At 43.8% G+C, this 27,876-nt stretch overlaps 1 long non-coding RNA gene and 3 pseudogenes across 1 annotated transcript in view; 1 reads left to right on the plus strand and 3 right to left on the minus strand.

Moving 5' to 3' along the window:
- The window catches only part of LOC141047986 (uncharacterized), a 308,665-nt gene that overhangs the window by 157,301 nt on the left and 123,488 nt on the right, over positions 1 to 27,876 (minus strand). The gene's annotated exons all lie outside the window — the stretch shown is intronic.
- LOC141048016 (bifunctional phosphoribosylaminoimidazole carboxylase/phosphoribosylaminoimidazole succinocarboxamide synthetase pseudogene) lies at positions 933 to 3,667 on the minus strand (annotated as a pseudogene).
- On the plus strand, positions 18,472 to 19,199 carry LOC141048017 (guanine nucleotide-binding protein G(q) subunit alpha-like; annotated as a pseudogene).
- LOC141048018 (bifunctional phosphoribosylaminoimidazole carboxylase/phosphoribosylaminoimidazole succinocarboxamide synthetase pseudogene) lies at positions 24,836 to 27,483 on the minus strand (annotated as a pseudogene).

Below are 27,876 nucleotides of genomic sequence, written 5' to 3' on the forward strand. Positions count from 1 at the left end.
TATTGCTGTTTCAATACATATTCCAGTATATCACAGCAAACAGACCCCTCTTGCCAGCCTGTGTGTTTTGACTCTTACAAAGTCTTAGTCCAAGAGTCAAAATGCATAGGACAGCAGTAGGGGTCTGTGTGCTGGACATGTCTTCTCAACGTTTCCTACTGTTCACTCACTTCTCATGAAGCTTTTTCAAGTCCTTCCCAGAATGTGTAATGGGTTGTCCTTTTAACGTCACAAAAAATGGTTAACCATCTTTGAATTCTTCAGCTGAGTTGGTCAGATAAATTTGAGGTATGTTGCACTACTGCATATATTGAAACCGCAAATTCTCAACTGCACCAAGAAGCTGGACCTGACTTTTCCACATACAATTGTACACCAAGAGGTGGCGATTACCTGTGCTTCTGATCAGGATGGTCTGAATTGGGAATTGAGGATTAGTACTGAGAACAATGACATGTGGCTAGAATAGTAGGAAATGTGAGCTTACTTGTGTGGTAGTCACTAGAACCAACATATTTTCTCTCTAGATTTCATCAACCTCTGGTGAGTGCAAAAGAGGCAAGAGCTATTTTACCAAATGGCACAAGAAAACCTTTGAAGATCAAGAATTTGCTGAAACTTACATCAACCATACCCATCAGCAAGAAGGAATTTCCCATCTGAAGTTGAACAACAATATTGGGTGAAAGAGGAGAAAGCTTAAGGTAAGTCTCACCTCCAGCCATAGGCAGCCCTGCCACCCATCTTTATAGAAGTGGAGTTAAGCAATGATGCATTATGGAAGATGTTTGGTCAATTAGTTTTAGTTAACTTACACTCTCAATGGTAGTGATAACTAACTTGTCTGTCTAGTTCCACAGATCTACAGCAGTTAAGAAGAGAAAGTGGACAGAAGAAAGAAGACCAAGAAGAAGATGAAGTGGAAGAAGGAATCAATCCAGGAGAGCAACTTGATAAAGATGATTCAAGAAGCTTCTTGAACAGTACCCAATTAGAGTAACAGATCCCTTCCCATCAATAACCATGTGCAAATCAGCCAAATCGATGCACAGTACTGTCAAGACAAATGGAGGCAAGCACAGAACAGAATACAAAATTATACTTCATGCAGCACTATGGGAACACCCCCCATCTTCTACTAATGGCTGCATGATACAGAAGCATTTTCTACCATCTCCCTTTTGTCTCCACTTCCTGAAGTGACATTTCCCAGTGAATGCATTTGTCTTGGTTGAAAGCAATGCTAGATTTGAAAAACCATCCAAAATACTACGTGTGAACATGGCCCAAGTGGAGGAAGAACATTTTTGTTTTGGGTTATTTATTTTGTCTTCCATACACATTACCATGAAAAGGATGTTCCTTAACATATTTCCCAGGAAAATCCATTTCAGTATGTTTTATTGTGTGCCTGTAAAAATGGCATAGGACTGACAACATTGTTCATAGCTGTGACCTGGGAGTCTGAAATGCTTCCAGGGGTATTACCCATGATGATACCATGTAATTTGAACACTGTTCCTAATGATTTCAGATTTTAGGCCCCAAAATCACCCGATGGGGGTTGGGGGTGGGAGGTCGTGGCACAAGTGCTTACTTTTCCCATTTTCCCATAGACTTACATTGAGCTCATTACACGGGTTTATTGGGTATTCCAATTTGCTGGACCCAACCAATGAGCACCCGAGCTTTTTAGTGCTCGCCCATCACTAGGGCTTATCTGAATACCATTAGCGGTTTCCAAATAGCTGCATCAGAAACCTGGAGCGCTCCCATTTATCAGCCGTTCGGCGCCGCAGCTGCATGTGTTGCGGCTGTGTGACAGTCACATCACATGCCTGGAGAGACCAACACAAACAGGCAGTCTCATCAGGTCCTTTGTGATCAGACATCTCCCTCAGTTCACATGGGATGCCATAGTTTGCCCAGATTGCTTAATTTTTCACAGTGGACTAGGTCAGAAATTTACCCCATCAACAATCCATTCTTGCCTATGACTAGGTCACCAGTAACTCCACTTTGTCTGCAACCCAATCAGTTTCTTTTGACTTTTTGTGGTAAGTCTGTTCATCCTTCTGCTGGGTCTGATCACCTGAGGGCCATAGATGCCACAAGTCATTATCAATCACATCAGCAAAGACCATTTCTTTTTTGGTCACATCCACACCAAACTCAATCTTCGTATTCACTCGGGTGCAGTCTGGTGCTGACCATGTTTTTTCCAGAATTTCAAAGATGGCCACTGTGGAATGGTTCATGATGTCCACCTCTGCTGGGCCAATCACAAGGCCAGCACAGTTTAGTTGCAATCAGCTGATCTTCAGACCATTGAGTGTCATTATTGACATCATCTTTGAAAGACAGCTATATGTTATGATTGAGTCACCGGAGGAGGAAAAAAGAAACAAACAATCTAAGCCACAGAAAACCAGAGAGGTTGGTAACTAAGCGGATTGCAGACCCCTGATCCTATTCACACAACTAGCAGTTGCCGTGGAGCGTACCTGCGATGATCCTAGATGCCTCATCACAGCCGGAGAACTAAATAAGCCTAAAGCAAGAGAAGGGGTAATCTAAACTGCCCCAGAGCAGACCCCAAAGCAATAGACAGCCCCCAAACATTTATTGTCGGTAAGGCAAGATGAAAACACAAACCGATAGAAAAATAGGCTGAGCAAATGATGGGGCCCACACTAAACTAGAAAGGACAGGAAAGGAAAGATGCTGTCTGCAATCACGCACAAATCTGCCAAAAAATGTCCAACACTTTCTGATAAAAACTATGAAGTCGCTAGACTTCAATTCCCTATATCAGCACTCTGGTATAATCTGATGACATAACAAAAGACCAATCTGATCAGGGACAAAAAGCAAACTTGCATAAACAGACATAAGAATAGAAATTCAGCACAGCACCAGCAGGGGCTGGCTGACCACAAAAACTGATTAAAACAGACCAAATCTCATGTGAAAAAATAGCAGAGCACACTTAGCTTGAGAAGGCAGGAACAGAACTGGAAACCAGAACCTCAGGGCAGGAAAAAAAAAAAAAAAAAACACCAGCACAAAATTAGGGTGTCGGCTGACTTAAATCCAGTCAGAGACTCCTGATGTCCACTCACAGTCCTCCTCCTCCTCCTCAGGTGGCAGGTCTCTGCCATTTAGATCAGCTTCATTACCTACTGTCACCACTAGAGGGAGCCCGGATGGAGAACTCACGACTCCTCTGGCAACACAGCCTGCTCCACCACCCTCTCCAGAAGCCAGAGGTAAACCAGAAAATGAGTTCAAAACAGCTATATTTTAGTAGGATAAAGTTTATATCCTTCTGGTACCCGCAGGATTTCTATTCAGGAATGAACTGGTGGCTATTCTCTTGCACACCCACTCTATAGGGATCATCTCACAGAGTGGCAATGAACCAGTTGCACTTAGTCACAAATGCTATCTTAATACCAGATTTTTGTAGCAGTTTGAATATGCAGCTGGTGGTCTTGTTAGAGATGGATGCTTTCCTCTCAATGTGGTCCTTCCTGGCTGCATTGCCCGCTGTGATCTGGTCCTTGGACTGCATGAGGACAAAGCCAGGGTAATTCAGGAGCTCATACAGCTAGTAAGTTTTACCTTCATGCAGCTTCTTGCCCAGTCTCAACTCATGTGTGTCCATGATCATCTATGTCTATGTTAATCTATTACACTGAAGGTCACTTGTCTGACCAAAACCTTTACTACTGTGTCCTACTCCTGGAATAAATTGTCACCATAATACCAAGCTGAGTGCCATTTTTTGCTAGATTATGTGCCAACTTGTCAACTCAGACTAAGGCCTCTTTCACACATCAGTATTTCATCAGTATTTGTATGCCAAAACCAGGAATGTCTCCAAAATAAGGAACAGGAGTCAGTCTTTCAATTATTTTTTTTTCTCGGTAAGTTCCATTCCTGGCTTTGGCATACAAACACTGATGCAAAATACTGACCAAACACTGACGTGTGAATGAGCCTTAACTTGGCAGTTGATGAAGAATTGGTAATAGAGGCAGGACAGCCAACAGCTTTAATTTATGATAAAAACAGAACCTGAATCTTGAGACAGAAGTCTACGGTCTTGATTGATCCATGCATAAAGCATCACACAATTTTGCATCAGAAGTGGAAATTTTCTAAGACTTCTTGGAATTACAACCATTATGGACATCCATGACATGTCACTGAATACTGCAATACTAAATCTTTCCAATGGGAGCACTGCAGAACAATGGAACACTTAGGCCATGTGCACACGATGCATTTTTCCAGCGGATTTTACCGGACAGAAACGCTGCAGATCCGCAAAGTGATTTACAGTACAATGTAAGGCTAAGTGCACACGGTGATTTTCTTCCTACGGATTTTTCCTCACAGATTTTAAGAAATCCGCGGGTCAAATGACCTGCATTTTTCCTGTGGATTTCTTCTTTATTGCAGTTTGTGTGCTTTTCCACTGCGGATTTTGAAAATGGAGCAAGAGGAAAGCCGCACAAGAGTAGTGACATGCTGCATTTTTTGGATCACACAAAAACCGCAAGGAAAAAACCGCAGCGTGTGCAGAGTTTTTTTAATTGATTTACATTGTACTATAAATCACTCAGCGGATCTGCAGCGTTTCTGCACGGTAAAATGCATCGTGTGCACATAGCCTAAATCAATGAAAAATATAAAATTTTATTTCTATGGCGCCAACATATTCCGCAGCACTTTACATTTCAGAGAGGACTTGTACAGATGATAGACATTACAGCATAACAATAATCATATAGATCATAACCGATACCAAGAGGAATGAGGGCCCTGCTCGCAAGCTTACAATCTATGAGGGAAAAAGGGAGACACGAAAGGTGGGTGGTGACAATTGAAAAAAAAAAAACACGCTGTGCACACGCTGCGGTTTTTTCTACACTGTTTTTGTGCGGTCCAAAAAAATGCAGCATGTCACTTCTGTGCGCTTTTCCACCTGCTCCATTCTCCAAATCCACACAAAAGCCGCTGGAAAACCGCAATAAAAAAGGAAGAGATCAGCAGGAAAAATGCCGGTCATTTGACCTGCGGATTTCTTAAAATCTGCACGGAAAAATCCACAACAAGAAAATCACCGTGTGCACTTAACCTTACTGCCAGATATCTCCACTGGTGAAAACTGATCAGATCACTGAACTGAAATTAATTAAAAAGTAATAAATTCTAACAAACTTTCTTTTAAACAAGCAATTATCCCACAAATTTAATTAATCAACATTTGCATAATTCAGGGATAAGGTTTTGTCCATCCTCAGAATAGGGGTGAACAGCCTAATGCAGAAGGAAATTTTTGGCTTCCAGGGAGGAGACACCTGAGGTGAGGGGAAATGTTGGATTATACTAATGAGCCTCACAATAACCAGTGACCACATAGGAGCAGCACTGAGGAGCTGATGTGAGGCCAATGGCAGGAAGTGACGTCTCTCCGATCACCATGTTATTCTAGAAGCTGCAGCTGATCTGTTCTGGGTGGAAGTTGTCTGTCATCAAGATGATTGATAATAGATGGCTCCTAATTGTGAGCGAATCTGAACTAGATACAAGGTCAGATAATGTGAAGCCTCCAATACATAGATAATGGTCTTCAGAATGATGCAGGGCCTTCATTCCTCTTGGTATCTGTTTTGATCTGTGTCTATTGTTATGCAGTAGTGTATATTGTCTGTACAAGCCCCCTCTAAAATGTAAAGTGCTGCGGAATATGTCGGCACTGTGTCACCATCACCCACTGACCGATTTGCCAGTTTGGGAAAAGAAAGGCTTTATACAATTTAATAAGACTCTTGCACACAGTGACGCGCTGTAAACAATTTGAGATAATAGCAAAATCATTTTTTGTTTTTCATTCTATTGTCAAAGTTGCTGCCCATAAAAAATATGATGAATTATCTGTTGGAAATGCAACTGCAGATATTCTAGCCAAAGAGGCAGCCGTGACAAGAAAAGTGTTTCAACATTAACCTCTCGAGGTTTCAGCAGTTCAAGAACAGACCCGAATATCCATTTTGCAGAAGAAAAAGACATCTCTTGTTGCTTCCCAAGTGGATCCATAACCTCCCTTTTGTTTAAACGGGGTTTTGTGTCATGACTTATATGGGGAGTTCTGTCCTGTGGTACCAAAACATCTACAGGTTGAGTTCACAAGATATAATCATGAAAGTTTGGGTCTTTTAGGCCAAAAGAAAAGGTTAGGCATTCTCAGAATTTTACTGGAAAAAGATGGAAGAGACTATATAAAGTCTTGTTCAATCATGTCTCATTTGTGCTCAAATGAATCCAAGACCAAACGGACAAACCTCCACTACTCCAAATTGCACCTGCAGATGATCCATGGTCTATGTTAAAGATTACCTGATGGTAACAGACCAAAAATGGTCTCAGGTATGCTTTGGTTGCAGTAGATGTTATTTCTAAATGGGTTATATTTTACCTGTCAGGAAAGATGATGCTTTGCTACAGCTAGTGCATTATTTATTCATGTCTTTTGTACTTGGTAGATCCCAAGAATGATCACCTCTTATTGAGGAAGTCACTTTACAGGAAAAGTCATGCAAGCAGTTTGTACTATTCTAGGGGTACAACAGTTTAATGTACCTTACCATCCACTGTCTGCTGGTATTGTGGAAATGATGAAAAGAACAATAAAATCCAGAATTGCTAAGATGTTCATGAACAAAGGAGATACTTGGGTTGATGAGTGTGAGGAACGACTTCTTCCACAACTCATTTTCCTCCTTTCAAACTAATGACAGGAAGAAAAGCAATTTCTCCACATGAACCATTTTTGTCCACACCTCAAACAGATGCTGTTGCAAGGCCCAAATGGTTGCAGTAGATGCAGGAAAGCTTGAAAGCCATACTTCCACATGCTGCATCAAGAACGCAGAGAATAGAGACACCATATGAATCCATTCAAGAAAGGGGCTCTAGTGAGGATTAAACTGTCAGGAAGAATGGACCTTGGGAAAGTAACTGGGAAGGTACCTTTGAGATTATTGAAACCATGGGACAAGTTATGATTCTTGTGCAACAGCATCTAATGTGGTTATTGTCTGTGGGTAATTTTCAAGTGTGGGTACATGTTGATCAATGCAAGTTGTATATTGCAGAATGATACTGCATCTATTTTAGGAAGAAATGGATTCCAATAAGAGCTGGAATATGACACATCCTGTTTTTGATGGATTTGATTCAACACCAATCCTACAGGAGAAGACATTTCTCAGGAAAAGCTATTTGATGGGAATCACATTTCTGTTACTCTACTATTTCAACTGATCTATGCAGAAGATCTTTTACATCATGGAATAAATACTAGTGAAGTGAATGAACCTTTCCAAAAACTCTACATTCACAAAGTCCAAGAGGATCTAGTCTACAATACCTAATAGATGAAGACATACCAGACAATTCAGCAGATATTACTGGAAACATTTGCATGGGTTATGGTGTAAAATGCTGTATTGTGCTACACTTCATACACACTGACATAATATTACATGCTACCACAGGACCCAAGACTAAGTTCACACAGTTACAAGAGATTACATACACACTAATAAGACAGGCACATGGGAATGCAGTCCTACAGATGTGTTTTACTGGAATATAGAAATAAGAGATTAAGAGGATTCTGTGTGGCCACGTGATATTGCAAATAATGTGATCACAAAAGGGAAAGTTGCAACACCCAAAACAGATATGTGGTTAAGGACACAATTTTGGGAAAATTTTGGATTCTTCATTACTTTCCATTACAGAAGGAGATGAAGATTGGGTAAAAACATGGAACTTCCAGATAACCAGTAGCTGTAGTGTGGCGCCCCTGAGGCTCAGTCGCCACAAAGGTACTGCACCTTCTCCTAAGGTGTAGTGCCCCACCATCCAGGTAAGGTGGGAACTCCTTTCCACAGTCCAACTCACACCACACACAACAGTGTAGTTATGCACAACCGGGTAGTTATGCACAACCAGATTGCGGCTCAGTGCTGAGAGTGTAGCAGGGCACCTCTGGTGGTTCCCTGCATGTAACACTGGATGTGCTGGGAGGTGGGTGGAGTTAAGATGCATAAAAGAGTGGGAAAGTGTAGGTTTAAAGGTTCAGTCTGACAGAGGGTCAGCGAGGAAGGAAGCCACTCGGGAGGATTGGGGAAACCTGGAAGAAGGGATGGAGGAAGGAGTGCTGCAGCTGCCTCAGTGATCTGAGCCATCTGGCACGGGAAAAAAACAGAAGGAGAAAGACGTAGAGCTGCAACCTAAGCTTCCATAAGAGAAAGATCAGTGCGGAACGAAGGAGTAGGAGAACAGAGAGGAGACGTGGGTTGGAAGAGGAACCCTGCCTAAAGGTTCTCAGCGCAAGGTCGGGGCCCGGTCCCCGAGGTAGTATGGACACTTATGGTTCTGCAGCAGACACCAGTGGAGTAGTTGGCTGTAAATGCACTACTCCCATCTAAGACTTGGGGCACAACAGCAACTAAATAGAGAGCCAGAACTCTGGAGAAAGGAGTCCCCGATAGAGGCTACAGCTGTCTGCCATACGAGTAGATTTGTTATGAACATCTGACAGGAGGAACGTCAGAGTACCATGGTACTGGAAATCACCACACTTAAAGGCGCTATAGAGGAGTTGTTCAGGAAAGGTACATGTTGGCAGAGTGTTGGAGAGGAGCTTTCTATCTGGCCTGGAGGTTGGCCGCATTTCTGACCCAGAGGACACGGCCCGGAGGCAGGCATCCTTGTTTACCACGGACCGAGTTAAGTCTTGGAACTACAAGCCTCTGTGTCCTCCATTTATTCTTGCGCCAAGCCGCTCAGCACCACTACATCTGTGTACCATCCTTTACACTGCCCTGGGACATCAGCCCTGCCTGTGGAGGGCTATACCATCACTGCCGCTTCCCACCATCTGTCCCAGTGGATCTGTCTGCAGCGTCGGCTTAACACCTCCATTGCCGAGCACCACAGGTGGTGTCACGAACTATTCCATGTCACTAACTTCATATACCGCCATTGACATGGGCACCCAGGGCCACGGTCTGGGTCACTGCTGCTGTGACACGATCCCCTGACACTGGCCCAGTACAGAGTACCATGCAGCCCTGGGAAGGTGACCCAGTAGCTTTTACAGTAACAAGTACTAAGGCTCCAGAAGTAAGGATTACACCACATTTTTGTACTTATTCAGATGTAGTGATACCAAATTGGCTAATTCTTTTTCCTATTGGGTAAAATTTGGAGATTCAAATAAAATTGCAATAAATCTTGTATAATCCTTGCAGTTAGAAGGTATATGATAACCTCTGATGCCAAAGACATGCCAGCTCAAGACGATGGTGATGCCAGATGCTGTGCTTTAGCCTTCAGAGATGTGGACAACACAGAAAACCCTATTGACCTGTGCAGTTTTGACTTCTGTAAAGAGCTTGGTGAGGGAGGATTTGGACAAGTGTTGATTTATCCTCAGTGTTCCCCAATGTATTTTGCACCAGATACACTGGAGGGACATACATATTTATTGTAGTGATCCATTACACAGATTCATATAATATATGGAAGTTTGTGCTGATCTGTTGTGATTTTTTCCTCCGGTCATCTTGGCATCACACCCAGTCAGTGAGGAACTTGGGACTGTAAAAATAATAGCAAAGAATAAATGTAAAGAGGAAAAGGTGTACAGTTAATTAGAAATCCTGAAAATGGCCAGCGGGTGCCGTTATTTGAACTGTCCTTGGTCGGAGTGGACATTAGAAATATACCAGAAGCTTTTCAGTGATCTGTGTGCGTGGCATCTGCCATTTACCATTTGTTCCTGCGTTTGCTTCTATAATGTTGCTAAAAGTCTCTTCAGATGGGGGCTTGAACTCTCGTGCCACCTACAGGAAGGTGCAATCCTAATGGTCAATGTGCTACTCCCTATAGGTGGCGCTAGAGTTCTTGTTCTTACTCTCTGAAGAGACAACTTGCACATTTCCCCAAGGAGCATTGCAGCTTTAAAGTCTCCTCATACTGGCATGCTTACCATGTCACTCTCTGCTAGGAAAGATGTTACCCCTGGGATCCCCTTCTAAAATGTTCAGTGTTTTCACTTGTTTTTTTTTCTGCTGCCAAGTATGAGCGTTTATGCATCTTACATAGTAATGCCTGCTGTGGACACTTGCTAATTAAGTAATTATTCAAAACAAATTAGTCCTTTCATCCTAGAAAACTTCTGATACATTCAGATCTGGCTTCGGGAGCGCATGTGTGCACACAAATTTATTTCTAAGTGCAATATTTTCAGAGTGTCTTGCCGGTTAAACATGGCATGTGGACAGGTCAGGAGACAGGCAAGGCTGGCCAGATATTTAAATAAAAAAGCTTCTTGTTAAATTGCACACTACTTAGCTGCTGCTTTCTTTTGCCTCTACTGCCCCTTTACACATTCTGTATACTCCACATCAGCCCCTCCATTCCCCCTCTCCCATGTACAGCACAGAGGCTGACATTTCACAGTCACTCCAATCCATCCAGTGCACAAAACCTAGACAAATCAAGCAACCTGTTCATGTCTCCCTCTAGTCACTGGTGACATCTGATCTAACCCTTGGCCCCCTTCCACCATTATAAATAAAAACTCACCCTGCAGCACAGATATCCTGACAATCTTATAAACATTCAGTGCTCACCTTCTCCTTTCTTAGTGGTGCCCTCTGGAACTCACAGTCAACATGCAAACTCCTGCATATCCAAGATTTAAGTTAAACAAGTTGGTTTCAGTGGTAAATTAGGTATAAACATGTGATAATGATTTTAACTGACCATAAACCTCTCTGCTCTATCTGTAGGTGATTGACAAATCCAGATTTTTTTTTTTAGGAACAAGCTGTGAAAAGTTTCCACACATCTAGAAGCAAAGTTATCCAATCACCATGATCATACATATAGAAGATGCCCATCTTTTCCCAGAAAGATATGAATTTGGAAAGGTTGGGAGAAATGGGTGTTGACCAAATAAGTGGTGAGTTGATAGCTATTGATAGTGTATGGTCATTCGTTCTTAGCAAATTCAGCTGGCTCTGACAGTGGTCTGGAGACAAATACCAATGCATGGGGCCAATTTTATTATTCCATAAAAATACCTATAGGTTGCACCATCTATTGTGCACCAAAAAGCAAATACTAAAAGACAAAATGATGAAGTTGGGCCTCCCAATACCTTATCACTGGACATAAGTAGTTGCCCTATTAATCTCTCAGTGGCTCTCAGAATACACATTAATGTGATTGCCATGTGGCAATCACAGCAACAGTTTTATTCACTACAGCAGCCACTGTCCCAACAGTAACATCTGATCTGTTTCCTGTAGGTTGGAATTCCCAAGGATGCAGTCAACAGGTGTGCATTATAGATATCTTTGGCTCTCGACTATTTACATGGTAGAGGGTTTATGCACAGTGATCTGAAGCCAGAGAATGTGTTGCTCATGGACAAAGGTAGTCATAAAATCAAGCTGAGTGCCTTTGCTTTGACCCAACTTGTAGGAAACTGTAGTCCATGTCACATTATCCTGTACATGAATACAGAGGACTAAGACATTCTTCAATCTTGAGCCCTACTATAGATAATTGTTCATGGGGAGGGGTCTTTGTTGCTTTGACTGGATATTTCCATTGGCTTAAAGCAATGGAAACTGACAATGTACCGAGTATACATCAACTGGAAGCAATGTCCAGACTGTAATCCACCTGCTCATTGGGAGAGGTTAAGAGAAGCCATAAACATGTAAGGCCAGGTCTTCTATCCATGATCCTCTTGTAGTCATCCAGTTTTGTCTTCAATTACCTCAATTTTCCCTGGAAAGTAAATGTCTTGGACCATGGCATCAACTTGGCAGTTAAGGTAAAGGAATTCGTAAAAGAATTTGGAGAACAAATAGCTTGAGCTTTTTTGCAACTTGCTGTACAGATTACTTTAGTGAGAATATCAGGTCTTATGTCAGCGTTTTTTTTCACAATATGTTTTCTGTTGTACATTATCTTGATTGGTTATCCCAAGTTTGGCATTTTACCATTATCACCTCTGGGCTTGTTCTTTATAGTTTATGGAACAGCTTGAGTTTATGATCATGTGTTGCTTTCTGGGTTCTGTATTAAGTCTTGAGACAGAAGCCTGAAAGCCAATCATATTCATCCATACAGAAATCACACAGCTCTCTTGGATATAATGTGAACATTCTAAGACTTCATGGAGGGACATGTTGCCACGATCATTCTAACCAGATCCTGGTGATGGAACCTTCTGAGAAGTCCATGATTATTGAAACAGAAGCAGCTTTAACAAGCTAGTATTGCATGAAACCTGTAATTTTTAATCTGAAAGTTTTGCAGAGAATTGACAATCCACAGAAGACTCCAATACTAAGGAGGTCTGTCGACAAGTTCATACAAATATATGACTTGTTCTGCCATCTTACTTAAAACTGTAAGCATCATTAACCTGGTCACATGATCATTTTATGCCAAGTTCACATGTGCAATATTCAGCCATTTGAAACAAGTATTCAGTTTAATGTATCCATAAGAAATAGAAGAAATTAAAAGGATATGGTTGCATTTTAATCTAGCTTTTGAAGAAATCTACATTATACCTGCTTCTTTCTACTCGCTCTCCCAGCAACCTGTGACACTAGTCTACGTTTCATAGGCTTACTTTGGGATTCTTTTGCAATGACCACATGAGTCCAGAAAGGAGACCAGGAAATGCCATTGACAAACATGGATCCACTCAGCTTCCAGGATGACATGAGAAGGGTACACCACCATGTTTCAGGAGAATCATCTGCACCCAGAGAATTCTTGACGTGTTGATGTCAATTGCCAGTTTAGATGACATGATGTGACAAATATCACTATGGACCTAGCAACAGGTCATCCACGCAGACCAAACTCCTTTTCTTTACTCCGCCCTGTTCAAGGGATCTTAAAAAGGACCACAATCTGAATAGTGGTCTTACCTAGCGGACCCAAGCGGCCACTTCAGCTCCTCCCACTTGCAGACTACGTGCCTTTCATGGACTCTGTCCCTGGGATGGTCTGAAAAGCACATGTCAGGAACACAAAGAGCAGGGTCATTTTTCTCAATTTAAGTTGTCAAGGAGGCCACAGCTCAATCCAGTTGCAGACCACCCTTTCTCCAGACTCTGCACTCTCCCCATAATGACCACTAAGGCTTGTAAATGGAAGCAGAACACTCAAGCCACAGACATCTGTAACATCTGACTCATCTTCCTATCCCAAGTGGGCCTTTCCAGCTCAGCCTCAGTATTTGGCTAGTTACAGCTTCCCTCCCTCCAGATAGTTGGGGTCTTCCCTGACAATGCAGACCCTTCAAATGGGTTGCAAGTCTACATTATTGCACCAATATATTCAAGAGTTGTTTTGTTGCTTAACCATTTCAGGCAATTTACCCACTAATATCCCATTATCACCAATAGGAATCCACAGAACATTGCAGGTTAAATATAATTGTAAAAATATATTTCATCTAAATGGTAGAGCAAATAGTAAATCTAACTATAGTTTATTCTGCAGCAAGAAATCCAAATCATCCAGTGTCATTAGTAACAGCCTTCAGTATAAAGAACAAGGAGACTTGGAGGTGATTTGGCCCCACAGATCCTTGACCTCAATGTCAGTCTGTGTGATCACATGAAGAGACAGGATTTGCACAAGCCTCATACACTGAAGATCTGCAGGTAGTTTTCCAAGATGTTTGGAAAGACCTGCCTGACAAATGCCATCAAACACTGTGCGCAAACAAGTACCTAGAACTGGTGATGGCAGAGATTGGTCCCCAAATACTGATGCAATTAAGATTTCTCTTTTGTTCATTCATTTTTATAATAAGTGGATAAGAAATCATGAACACCAGTGTTTCTGGAGGCATTTTTCCCCCACAACACCTGAAGCCCAGGGTGGTGAAATGTGTCAAGGTGCTTGTCAGCTCCCCATTTTGTGTCTCTGGTGTCCATTACTACTGGCTGGAGGCTGGAGCACACAGCAGCGGCAATGTTTGTTCCCAGATGGTCCCAGACAGTGAATGGTAGCAGCAGCAGCAGCACTGGCAATGTTTGCTCCCAGTCCCAGATAGAGTGAGTGGGGTGGGAGTGTAGTAATACATCTCTGCCTCTGGTCTTAGATGGACATTATAAATTATAGATTTGACTGGACTGTACATTGTATATTATAGATCTACTACCTGAGCATTATATATTATAGATCGTCTGTCCCTGGACATATATTGGAAATCTCCCTGGACATTATAAAATATTTTCTGGCGTACATGATTTTTTAACCCCTGAAAATCTTAAAAGCTAGGGGTCGTCTTGTATGCCAGAAGTTTTCTTATAGGGCAGGTGCGGAGCAATCTGCAGTCATTGTGTATGGTGGTGGTGGTGGGAAGATGGGGGAGGGAGTGGTCCCGATGACAAGGTGAGGGGACGCCTCACCAGGAAAGTGCAAGTATCCCCATTGTCTCATTATGGCAGCGGTGCTCTGTGCAGCTCTCTGCTAGGGTGGTGGCTCTGTAGCAAAGGGGGCTCCGCTGGCATTTTGTTAGAGCCCGGAGGCCCCTGAAGCTCCACTGGAGTGATGCAGTGGTCTCTAGGATAATGGCTACTGGGGCGGTGCATGCTCAGATTTAGATCTTGCCCCGAGATCTCAGGAGACTAGATCTGAATCTGAGCATGCGCCATCCCCAGGCAAATACACAACGTGTGCATATACCCTTATTGTGAAATCTGACACTGACCATACACCAATGACACAGATACCATTTTTTCAAGTATGTGTTTAACCATGGACGTATGAATAAGGCCTTAGTCAGAGACTGGGCAATAAAAGAATAAAATCAATATAGTAATCCTACAATGTCTGCTGGACATGTTATGGGGAGAGTTTATAGTTCAGTTAGTACATAGACACCATACTTGTTGTTAACCAGTCAATATTTTGTCCACAACACTGCAGTGTCAAAAGAGGAAGACAGCGAGACAGGCAGCAACATCACATCAGAGAGCTCTTGACCTCGAGACAGAAGATCCTCAGATCCTGGTATTGTGACATAAGAATAATACCAATGAATAAATAATGTTCTTATTAAAAAGGGAACCTGTCACGTTGTTTTGTCGCTATAAGATGCGTCCACTGCCTTTAGGGGCTTATCTACAGCATTCTGTAAAGCTGTAGATACGAAGAACAAGTTATATTATACTTACCCGGGGGCGGTCTCGTCTGATGGGTGTCGCAGGTCTAGGTCCAGCGCCTCCCATCTACATGCGATGTCGTTATCCTCCTTGCTTTGTGCTGCGCTCTTGTGCTGGCATACTGATCTGCCCTGTTGGGGGCAGAGCAAAGTAATGTAGTGCACAGGAGCTGGTAAAGGTCATAGAGGCAAAGCACCTGCGCACTGCAGGACTGTAATAATGTGCAGGTACTGATGATGTCACCACGGATCAGAGACAGCCCAATGGTTAAAGGGTTTATTTACAGGGGATAAATTCTCCATGCAGGGAGGAGCAGCTTGCCACTGCAGTCACCAGTGCTACACGCTCAGGACACTGTCTCTGCACTGTCAGGGGCAAAATCTGCTCTGGTCATGAAGGCTCCAGAGTCCACATATTCAACTACAGCTCTCACCATTGCTCTACTCTCAGCCTCTGTGCTCTGACAGGGAGTCCTCTCCCTGGGAGTATGGTGCTGCAAGCTGCTATCCCTCTGGCACGTTCTGCTTTCATGCCCTCTGCCTTCACACCTTCCTGTCCAGTCCCCCTTCCTGTTCCTCTAACCATAGCAGTTACATGGGCCAGTATGTCTAGGGAAGAAAGTCTTCCCCTTGGCAAACCTGCTATCTGGCCACGTGGTTCTGGATAAGGAGTAGTGAAGGTAACCTCCTTTGGGCTCTTCTTACTCTGCCCTCAACAGTGCAGATCAGTACACCTGCGCAGTAGCATGACAAATCAAGGAAAATGACATCGCATGAAGATGGGAGGTGCCGGACCTGCGCACCCATCGGACCGGACCGGACCGCCCCTGGGTGAGTATAATAAAACATGTTTTTCTTATCTTTCAGGTCAGATCCGGGGCTTATCAAGAGCATTCTAGAATGCTGTAGATAAGCAATGTGTTGTAGTGACCACTGTGTCCACTAGGGGGCGCTATGTGGGTGTCCCAGGACGGGCCTACAGTCATATCCATTGTGGTAACAGGTATAGGATGCTGAAGGATTGTTATGCATCTCAAGGTGGGTGGCCTTGAGATAAAGGCTTGCTTATGTGCTGGTTAGCAGAGCTGATCTGTCATTCCAAGGTGTCAGGGAGAAGTGTTGTGAGTTCATTCTCTGGTTCACCATTTGTGAGTTCTCCTTCCAGACTCCCTCTGGTGGTAACAAGAGGTTGTGAGACTGATTTAATCAGTGGAGATCTGCCACCTGAGAATGAGGACGACGATTGGACCACTGGAGTCTCAGATTTTATTTAAGACAGCCGACGCCCTATTCAGTTGCTGGTGATTCCTTCTGCTTGTCAGGTCTTGGTTCTCAGCTCTGTTCCAGTCAGCTCAAGCTATGTTTCTCTGTTAATGTTCACACTTGATTTTGATGGTCTATTCAGTTTGTGGTCAGCCAGCCCCGGTTTGGGCTGTGCTGAATTTCCACTCTTATTTATCTGTATTTGCCAATTCGCTTTTTGTCCCTCATTAGAATGGCCTCTTTTTGCTCTGTCTCAGAATATTTCAGAGTGCTGATAAAGTGGGAGAAGTCTAGTGACTTCAGGGTTAATTTTGCTATCAGAAGAATTGGACATTATTTTTGTAGGGTTTTTTGCAGATTGCAGACAGTGTCTTTCCTTTCCTCTCCTTTCTAGTTAGTTTGGGCCCCATCACTTGCTCAGCCTATTTTCCTGCCTGTGTTGGTGTTTTCATCTTGTTTCACCGTCAATACATGTGGGGGCTGTCTAATCCTTTGGGGTCTGCTCTGGGGCAGTTAGTTTTCCCTTTTCTTGCTTTAGGCTTATTTAGTCCTCCGGCCGTGCCGAGGCGTCTAGGTTTATCGTAGGCACGCTCCACGGCTGCTGCTAGTTGTGTGGTAGGATCAGGAATCTGCAATCTGCATAGTTACCAACCTCTCTGGCTTTTCTGGGCTTAGCTTGGTTTGTTTTTTTCTCTTCAGTGACCCAGTCATAACAGAGAAGCCTTCAGATGATTGATGAGATGGGCGGGATCAATCATGTACAAATCCACCCAGGGGTGTGTTTAAGAGTGTCACAAAGTATATGTGCATGAATGCTTTAAGGACCTGTGATGAGTTCATAGCCATGTGACCCGCTGGGTGTGGCTATGGACCATATAAGGTAACCAGAGTAGGTCACATGGGAGAGAGCATGGATCTGATTGAGCCATGTGGAAGGTCCTGGCAGGCCTAGGTGGAGGAAGGTGTGCTACCTTCCTAAAGACCACGTGGTGAGGCTGCTGACCCGGTGAGGCCTGGGTATATTGGCTGTATGCGAGGAGGGATAAGCCTCCTGTGTTTGCTGAGGCTCCAGGACTGAGCCTGAAACAATGGACACTTATACTTGCTTTCGCATGAGCTAAAGGCTATTCCTTATGTTATGTGCTGGGTTATGGAGCAATAAACCCTATGAACTTTTAATGGAGCGTGCCTCCTGATTGACTCCGGTGGCTCCTGAGCGAGTTAAATCCCTACAGCACCGAAAGGCAGTGGCCACAGCTAATAGTGGCAAAACAAGGTGACAGGTTCCTTTTTACTCCACACGCTTTAAATGCATCACTGTCCCCATTCAGGCACACAATCTAAATATCCTATTAGTAGGTCTTTGTGTGGGTTTCCTATCACACTCCAAACACTGAGAGAACAAACTCTGCACAGCTGTCATCCTCTGTGGGATTTGAACCCCAATCCTATAAAGTTGTTGCGCTGATCACTGAGTGCCTATATACAGTGGTAAGCACTAAGCCACCATTACAGTGCTAGCCACAGAGCTACTGTGCTACCGTAATACCTATACAAGAATGTTTTTTGCTGGCAGCATTGTGTATTAGCTCTGTGGACATCATATGCATTAAACATCTGTTTAATTGATTTGAGGAATATTGATATCCTATCCTTACAAAAGGCAATCAATATTGACATCAGCACTGATCAGTTGACTGAAGGAGTTGTATAGTTTCATGGAATAAGCACTGCTATTTTACCATACTCATACACTTTGTTCCAATGTACTTATTATAAGGGATCTCCAGTCTCATCTGTCTGCCTCCCCCCAATCTGCACAGCAATCCCCCTTCTTACAAGGAGAAGAAGGTCTGTGACTTGCAGGGTGGGGGTCTGTCTCTTTCCAGCACCACTAGCAGTTAGCAGACATGACTCTGGAGTCCATCATGGTGTGCTGCCTCAGAGAGGAGGCCAAGGAAGCTCGGAGGATCAGTAAGGAGACAGGCAGCTCCGCCAAGACAAGAGGGACACCCGCCGGGAGCAGATAAGGATTATCCATGGATCTGTCTACTCTGATGAATAGGGGCTTCACTAAGCTTGTGTACCAGAACATTCACTGCAATGCAAGCTATGATTTGGGCAAGGGAGACCCTTAAAATTCCATCTAAGTATCAACACAACAAGGGCCATGCATTGTTATTTCGGGAAGTTGATATTGAGAAGGTGTGCTCATTTGAGATCCCTTATGTAGATGCAGTGAAATTTTTATGGAATGACCCTGGCATACAAGAATGCTATGATAGGAGATGGGATCATCAACTGATTCCACAAATAATTATCCAAATGACCTGGACTGTATTGCAGATCATGATATCTACCTTCAACAACTTGTGCTCTGAGTAAGAGTGCCCACAAGAGGAATCATCAAATCCATTTGATTTACAAAGTGTCATCTTCAGAATGGTAGACGTAGGAGGGCAGCAATGAGAAGGAAGAAGTGGATACACCTCCATAATGTTTCTTGCAGTTCTTAGTGAATATGATCAGGTGCTCATGGAGTCTGATAATGAGAACCGGATGGAAGAGCGCCAAGCACCATTTAGGATCATCATCACATCCGTGGTTTCAGAATTCTTCACTCATCCTATCCTTATAATAGGCTATCAATTTTGACATCAGCATTGATCAGTTGACTAAAGGAGTTGTAACGCTTCATGGAATAAGGACTGCTATTTTACCATACTTATACACTATGTTCCAATGTATTTATTTAAAGGCAGTCTGCAGGACTGAACCCCTCCAAGCGTTATATATGTTCATGTGTGGCGCCCCTGAGGCTTCAGTCGCCACAGAGGTACTGCACCGTCTCCTAAGGTGTAGTGCCCCACCATCCAGGTAGGCTGGGAACTCCTTTCTGCATTCCAACACCTGCACCTCACACACAGGATAGTTCAGCAGGGACCCATCCATGCTTTATGCTGGATTGGTCAAAGGGTGCCTTTTGTGGTCCCTGGCTTCATAACACGAGAGGTGCTGGGGAGGTGGGTGGAGTTAGATATAAAAAAAAGAGTGGGAAGAGTGAAAGTTAGTGGTTAGTTGGTTAGAGGAGAGAGAAGATGGGTGTCTGAGGGACATGCTGCAGCAGGTCACAGTGATCTGGGCTGCTGGCACAAGAAATACCAGAGAAAGAGACTGGTTGATAACCTAACCTTCCATAAGAAAGAGAACAGATCGGAACGAAGGAGAACAGAAGAACGGTGGGAAGCAGGTTGAGAAATAGAACACTTCCAGTCCAGAGAGCACAGAGGCCAGGGCCCGGTCCCCGAGGTTAATTGGATCTTTATGTCCGGCAACAGACACCAGAGGAGTAGTGAGCCGCTAACGCCTTGCTCCCATCATAGACTTGGGACACAACAGCAACTGAATATAGAGCCGGGACGCAGTGAGGAGTCCCCAAAGCAGGCTACAGCTGTCTGTCATACAAGTAAAGACTAGGAACACCTAGAGAGGCATTCCAGGGTAACTAAGTACTGGAGTGCTACGCAACTAAAGGCGCATTGGAGGAGTCGTTCAGTAAGGTACATGATGGCGGAGTGTTGAAGGGAGAATCCTATCCTGCCTGGAGGTTGGCTGGAGCCCTGACCTAGAGAACACAGTACGGAGGCAGGCAGTTGTGTGAACTGCAAACAGTGAGTAAAGCTTTGGAACTGTATACTCGTGTCCTCCAGTTATTCCCACACCACTACACCTGGGTACCAGCATCCATACCATTCTGTGCCTCTCCTCATCCATTGCACCTACACTGCCCTGGGACTACAGCTCCACCTGTGGGGAGCTTTACCATCTCTGCTGCACCACACCATCAGTCCCAGCGGATCTGTATGCAGCGTTGGCTTACCATCTTACTTGCCAAACACCACGGGTGGTGTCATGAATAGTGTTGAGCATTCCGATACAGCAAGTATCGGCCGATACTTGCGGTATCGAAATTCCGATACCGACTTCCGATATTTTTTCAATATCGGAAGTCGGCATCGGAATCGGAAGTTCAAAGTTGATTCACAGCCGAAATGACATCATCATGATGCGCCGTCATTTCGGGCCTGCCGGTGGTCTGTGCAAGCATCGTCCGATGGGACACTACACACTACACACTACACACAGCAATGGCATAAAGTGAGACTAGGGACTTTTTTTTTTTTAAGTGGCGGAGGAATACAGTGCAGAAGGATACCTACCTTCCGTCATTGGATTCCTGCAGCCCGTAGAGAACGGCAGCATCAGCTGATGATGCTGTTCTCTACCCAAGATCGTCGTGGGACACACTCGTGGACTGCTTCGGATCGTGGGTGAGTATTTTTGTGGTTTGTTATGTTAATATTTATTCCGTAAAAGACAATGGCTTCGGGGAACAATGTGACAAGTATTGGTAAGTATGTTACTCTATGTTATATGTACTGTATGTCTATGCATGCATGTAGCATGCAGCATGCAGCATGCATGCAGCATGCAGCATGTATGCAGCATGCAGCATGTATGCAGCATGCAGCATGTATGCAGCATGCAGCATGTATGCAGCATGCAGCATGTATGCAGCATGCAGCATGCAGCATGCATGCAGCATGCAGCATGCATGTAGCATGCAGCATGCATGTAGCATGCAGCATGCATGTAGCATGCAGCATGTATGTAGCATGCAGCATGTATGTAGCATGCAGCATGTATGTAGCATGCAGCATGTATGTAGCATGCAGCATGTATGTAGCATGCAGCATGTATGTAGCATGCAGCATGTAGCATGCAGCATGTAGTATGTATGTAGCATATATGTAGTATGTATGTTGCATGTAGTATATATGTAGTATGCATGTTGCATGCATGTAGTATATATGTAGTATGTATGTTGCATGTAGTATATATGTAGTATGAATGTAGCATGTATGTAGTATGTAGTATGAATGTAGCATGTATGTAGTATGCATGTTGTATGTATGTAGCATGTATGTAGCATGTAATTTTTTTTTTTTTTTACATTCAACACATTAGCCGGATGATGGGACTACTACTGTCCCATCATTGGCTAATGTGTCAATCACTGTCATGGTAGCAGGCATCGCCCGATGGGACTTGTAGTCCCATCGGACGATGCCTGCACAGACCCCCGAAGCCTGCACAGACCACCGGCAGGCCGGCACAGCCCACCGGAGCCTGCACAGACCACCGGCAGGCCGGCACAGCCCCCCGGCAGGCTGGCACAGACCACCAGAGCCTGTACAGACCCCCTGGCAGGCCGGCACAGCCCCCCAAAAGGCCCGTACAGACCCCAGAGAGGCTGTACAAGGCAAAAACAGGGTTTTTCTTATTCCGATACCGGAAGTCCCATAGACTTGAATGGGACTTCCGGTATCGGAATCGGCGATACCGATACTTTTTTTTAAAGATCGGCTGATCCATTCCGATCCGATACTTTGAAGTATCGGACGGTATCGCTCAACTCTAGTCATGAACTATTCATATAAACTTTAACACCATTAACATCACCACCATTGATATTAGGCGCCCAGGGCCATGGACCAGGTCACCTCTGCTGTGACATTCCCGCCTTGACGCCAGCCCGGTACAGAGTACCACGCTGCCCTGGTTGTGCGAGGGCGACCCACATGTAGCTCTTTTAAAGACAAACTCAGTTAACACCTTTATATGGTCGGCCCCTTTCTCCCTTTATTCAGTAATCAGCATTTCATTTGATATATAAATTATGCCTAACGACTGTGGTGGATCTTAACCTTCTATCACTCCAGCTCTATTTCCCGCAGAGTGCTACCTGCTTTTGCTTCACTGACAGCCTCTATGAGGTGTTTCATTCTGGAAAAAAGAGCTGCAAGTTGATCAGGAAGAGGTGGCACCGAGCAGGTATAGAGCTGGAGCAACAGATCTACTCCCTCATTTGAATATGTATGCAAACCGATTTCAGATGAATAGACTGAACGTGTAAAAATATTGCTTGAAGTATCTTTGAAAGAGCTACATGGGCATACACAGATCCGGCCTCATTCATTACCTAGCAGCTTTTTTTTCTTCAGTTGCTACAAGTACCGCATTTGCTAGATCACGGCAAAAACCCAAGTGTCGCACATGTCTGCAAGTCCCATAGGGAATGAATGAGGCTGAATGCAGTGCTACCACAAGTGATCTGTTACATGGCAAATGCAGAAAAACTACCAGATCTGCTGCATAATGCAAAAATCGCTGATTTGACAGTAGCCCAAGTCACTGACGACAGGGTCTGCATTACTCATGCTCACCAATGGGGGAGGCAGCACTAAATGTGCCTAGGGCAGCACAAACAATACAGCCCTGGCAGGAAGATGTGTGTAAGGGTAAATCAATTTATTTACTTTGTTCTATGTTCAGCTAAGCAAATCCTTAACACAATTTTTATTCAATAGCTATTGGAAACATACCTCAAATTTATCTGACCAACTCAGCTGAAGAATTCAAAGATGGTTAACCATTTTCTGTGACGTTAAAAGGACAACCCATTACACATTCTGGGAAGGACTTGGAAAAGCTCCATGAGAAGTGAGTGAAGAGTAGGAAACGTTGAAAAGACATGTCCAGCTTCTAGGTGCAGTTACTAATTTATTGCTGTTTTAATACATAATCCAGTATATCACAGCAAACAGACGCCTCTTGCCAGCCTGTGTGTTTTGACTCTTATGAAGTCTTAGTCCAAGAGGCAAAATGCATAGGACGGCAGTAGGGGTCTGTGTGTTGCACTATTGCATATATTGAAACAGCAAATGCTCAACTGCACCAAGAAGCTGGACCTGACTTTTCCACTTACAATTGTACACCAAGAGGTAGCGATTGCCTGTGCTTCTGGTCAGGATGGTCTGAATTGGGAATTGAGGATTAGTACTGAGGACAATGACATGTGGCTTGAATAGTAGGAATTGTGTGCTTACTTGTGTGGTAGTCACTAGCACTAACGTATTTTCTCTCTAGATTTCATCAACCTTTGGTGAGTGCAAAAGAGGCAAGAGCTATTTTACCAAATGGCACAAGAAAACCTTTGAAGATCGAGAACTTGCTGAAACTTACATCAACCATAAACATCAGCAAGAAGGAATTTCCCATCTGAAGTTGAACAATAATATTGGGAGAAAAAGGAGAAAGCACAAAATAAGTCTCACCTCCAGGCACAGGCAGCCCTGCCACCCATTTTTATAGGAGTGGAGATAAGCAATGATGCATTATGGAAGATGTTTATTCAATTAGTTTTAGTTATCACTACCATTGATAGTGTAAGTTAACTAACTTGTCTGTCTAGTTCCACAGATCTACAGCGATTAAGAGGAGAAAGTAGCCAGAAGAAAGAAGACCAAGAAGATGAAGTGGAAGAAGGAATCAATCCAGGAGAGCAACTTGATAAAGATGATTCAAGAAGCTTCTGGAACAGTACCCAATTAGAGTAAAAGAGCCCTTCTCATCACTAACCATGGAGGTGAGCACAGAACAGAATTTGAAATTCAGAATTATACTTCATGCAGCACTATGGGAACACCCCCCATCTTCTACTAATGGCTGCACCATACACAAGAAGCATTTTCTACCATCTCCCTTTTGTCTCCACTTCCTCAAGTGACATTTCCCAAGTGAATGCATTTGTCTTGGTTGAAAGCAATGCTAAATTTGAGAAAAACAACCAAAACACTAGTTGTGAACATAGTCCAAGTGGTGGAAGAACATTTCTGTTTTGGGTTATTTATTTTGTCTTCCATACAAATTACCATGAAAAGGATGTTCCTTAACATATTTCCCAGGAAAATCCATTTCAGTTTCATTTTTGTATGTTTTATTGTGTGCCTGTAAAAATGGTATAGGACTGACTACATTGTTCATAGCTGTGACCTGGGAGTCTGAAATGCTTCCAGGGGTATTCCCCATGATGATATCATGTAATTTGAACACTGTTCCTAATGATTTCAGATTTTTTTTAGGCCACAAAATCACCTGAGGGGGGTTGGGGTGGGAGGTCATGGCACAAGTGCTTACTTTTCCCAATTTTCCCATAGACTTACATTGAGCTCATTACACGGGTTTATCGGGTATTCCAATTTGCTGGATCCAACCAATGAGTACCCGAGCTTTTTAGTGCTCGCCCATCACTAGGGCTTATCTGAACACCATTAGCGGTTTCCAAATAGCTGCATCGGAAACCTGGAGCACTCCCATTTATCAGTGGTTAGGCGCCGCAGCTGCATGTGTTGCGGCTGTGTGACAGTCACATCACATGCCTGGAGAGACCAACACACAGGCAGTCTCATCAGGTCCTTTGTGTTCAGACATGTCCCTCAGTTCATGTGGGATGCCATAATTAGCACAGATTGCTTAATCTTTTCACAGTGGACTAGGTCAGAAATTTACCTCATCAACAACAATCCATTCTTGGCTATGACTAGGTCACCAGTAACTCCACTTTGTCTGCAACCCACTCAGCTTCTTTTGACTTTTTGTGGCAAGTCTGTTCATCCTTCTGCTGGGTCTGATCACCTGAGGGCCATAGATGCCAAGAGTCATTATCAATCACATCAGCAAAGACCATTTCTTTTTTGGTCACATCCACACCAAACTCAATCTTCATATTCACTCGGGTGCAGTCTTGTGCTGACCATGTTTTTTCCAGAATTTCAAAGATGGCCACTGTGGAATGGTTCATGATGTCCATCTCTGCCTGGCCAATCACAAGGCCAGCACAGTTTAGTTGCAATCAGCTGATCTTCAGACCATTGAGAGTCTTTATTGGCATCATCCTTGAAAGACAGCTATATGTTATGAATGAGTCACCGAGGAGGAAAACACAAAAACAAGCTAAGCCACAGAAAACCAGAGAGGTTGGTAGCTTAGCGGGTTGCAGCTCCCTCATCCTAGCCACACAACTAGCAGCAGCAGTGGAGCGTACCTACGATGATCCTAGATGCCTCGTCACAGCCGGAGACCTAAATAAGCCTAATGCAAGAAAAGGGGAAATCTAAACTGCCCCAGAGCAAACCCTAAAACAAGAGACAGCCCCCAAACATGTTTTGTTGGTAAGACAAGATGAAAACACAAACACAGATAGAAAAATAGGCTGAGCAAATGATGGGGCCCACACCAACTAGAAAGGACAGGAAAGATGCTGTCTGCAATCACGTACAAAACCCTGCCAAAAAATGTCCAGCACTTTCTGATAACAAAAACCCTGAAGTCGCTAGACTTCAATTTCCTATATCAGCACTCTGGTATATTCTGATGACAGAGCAAAAAGACCAATCTGATCAGGGACAAAAATCAAACTGGCATAAACAGATATAAGAATGGAAATTCAGCACAGCCCCAGCACGGGCTGGCTGACCACAAAAACCTGAGTAAACCAGACCAAATCTCATGTGAAGAAATAGCAGAGCACACTTAGCTTGAGAACGCAGGAACAGAACTGGAAACCAGAGCCTCAGGGCAGGAGAAAAATCACCAGCACAAAATTAGGGAGTCGGCTGACTTAAATCCACTCAGAAACTCCTGATGTCCACTGTTATGAGTCACCGAAGGAGGAAAAAACCAAAATACAAGCTAAGTCCAGAAAACCGGAGAGGTTGGTAGCTATCGAATTGCAGTCCCCTGATCCTATCCACAACAACTAACAGTAGCCGTGGGGGGTTCCTACGATGCCCTAGACCCCTCAATCACAGCCGGAGAACTAAATAGGCCTAAAGAAAGAAAAGGGAAATCTAAACTGCCCCAGAGCAGACCCCAAAGCAATAGGCAGCCCCAACATATAATGACAGTGAAGCAAGATGAAAACACTAACACAGATAGAAAGATAGGTTGAGCAAACGATGGGGCCCAAGCTAACTAAAAAGGACAGGATAGAAAAGCTGCTGTCTGCAATCCGTAAAAAAACCCTACCAAAAAAATGTGCCAACCGTCTGATAGGAAAAAACAGGCCCTGAAGTCGCTAGGACTTCAAAAAGACTATCAGCACTCATGTAAATTCTGAAGACAGAGTAAAGAGACAAACTGATCAGAGACAAAAATGGAACTCCGCACACCCCCGACTGGGGATGGCTGAACTCCAAAAAACAAGGTAAACAAAACTAATAAGTTCAATAGCAGAGCAAAAGCTTATCTTTGGGCAGCAGGAATCAGACTGGTCTCCAAGAATCCTGCAGAGAAATCACCAGCAACTCAGAAGGGCGTCGGCTGCCTTATATCCAGTCAGAATTTCCTGTTACCCAGTCATCTACAGATCAGGTGTTTGGTAATCAGCCTCACTACCTTCCTTCACCAGAAGAGGGAGTTCATCAGACAGACATCGACGGTGAAGGGGAAAATGAACTCACAACAGTCCACTCACAGTCCTCCTCCTCAGGTGGCAGGTCTCTGCCATTTAGAACAGCTTCATTACCTACTGCCACCACTAGAGGGAGCTCAAATGGAGAACTCACGACTCCTCTGTCAACACAGCCAGCTGCACCACCCTCACCAGAAGCCAGAGGTAAACCAGAAAATGAGTTCACATCAGCTATACTTTAGGAGGATAAAATGTATATCCTTCTGGTACCCCCAGGATTTCTATTCAGGAATGAACTGGTGGCTATTCTCTTGCACATCCACTCTATAGGGATCATCTCACAGAGTGGCAATGAACCAGATGCACAGTACTTAGCCACAAATGCTATCTTGATACCAGATTCTTGTAGCAGTTTGAATATGCAGCTGGTGGTCTTGATGGAGATGGAGGCTTTCCTCTCAATGTGGTCCTTCCTAGCTGCATTGCCCGCTGTGATCTGGTCCTTGGACTGCATGAGGACAAAGCCAGGGTAATTGAGGAGCTCATACAGCTAGTAAGTTTTACCTTCATGCAGCTTCTTGCCCAGTCTCAACTCATGTGTGTCCATGATCATATATGTCTATGTTAAGCTATTACACTGAAGGTCACTTGTCTGACCAAAACCTTTACTACTGTGTACTACTCCTGGAATAAATTGTCACCATAATACCAAGCTGAGAGCCATTTTTTACTAGATTATGTGCCAACTTGTCAACTCAGACTAAGGCCTCTTTCACACATCAGTATTTCATCAGTATTAGCATGCCAAAACCAGGAATGTCTCCAAAATAAGGAACAGGAGTCAGTCTTTCAATTATATTTTTTCTCGGTAAGTTCCATTCCTGGCTCTGGCATACAAACACTGATGCAAAATACTGACCAAACACTGACGTGTGAATGATCCTGAACTTGGCAGTTGATGAAGAATTGGTAATAGATGCAGGACAGCCAACAGCTTTAA

The sequence above is a fragment of the Dendrobates tinctorius genome, unplaced genomic scaffold (genome assembly GCF_039654945.1).
Source record: "Dendrobates tinctorius isolate UK_male_01 unplaced genomic scaffold, ASM3965494v1 ptg000131l, whole genome shotgun sequence".
In the NCBI taxonomy this organism is placed as follows: domain Eukaryota; kingdom Metazoa; phylum Chordata; class Amphibia; order Anura; family Dendrobatidae; genus Dendrobates; species Dendrobates tinctorius.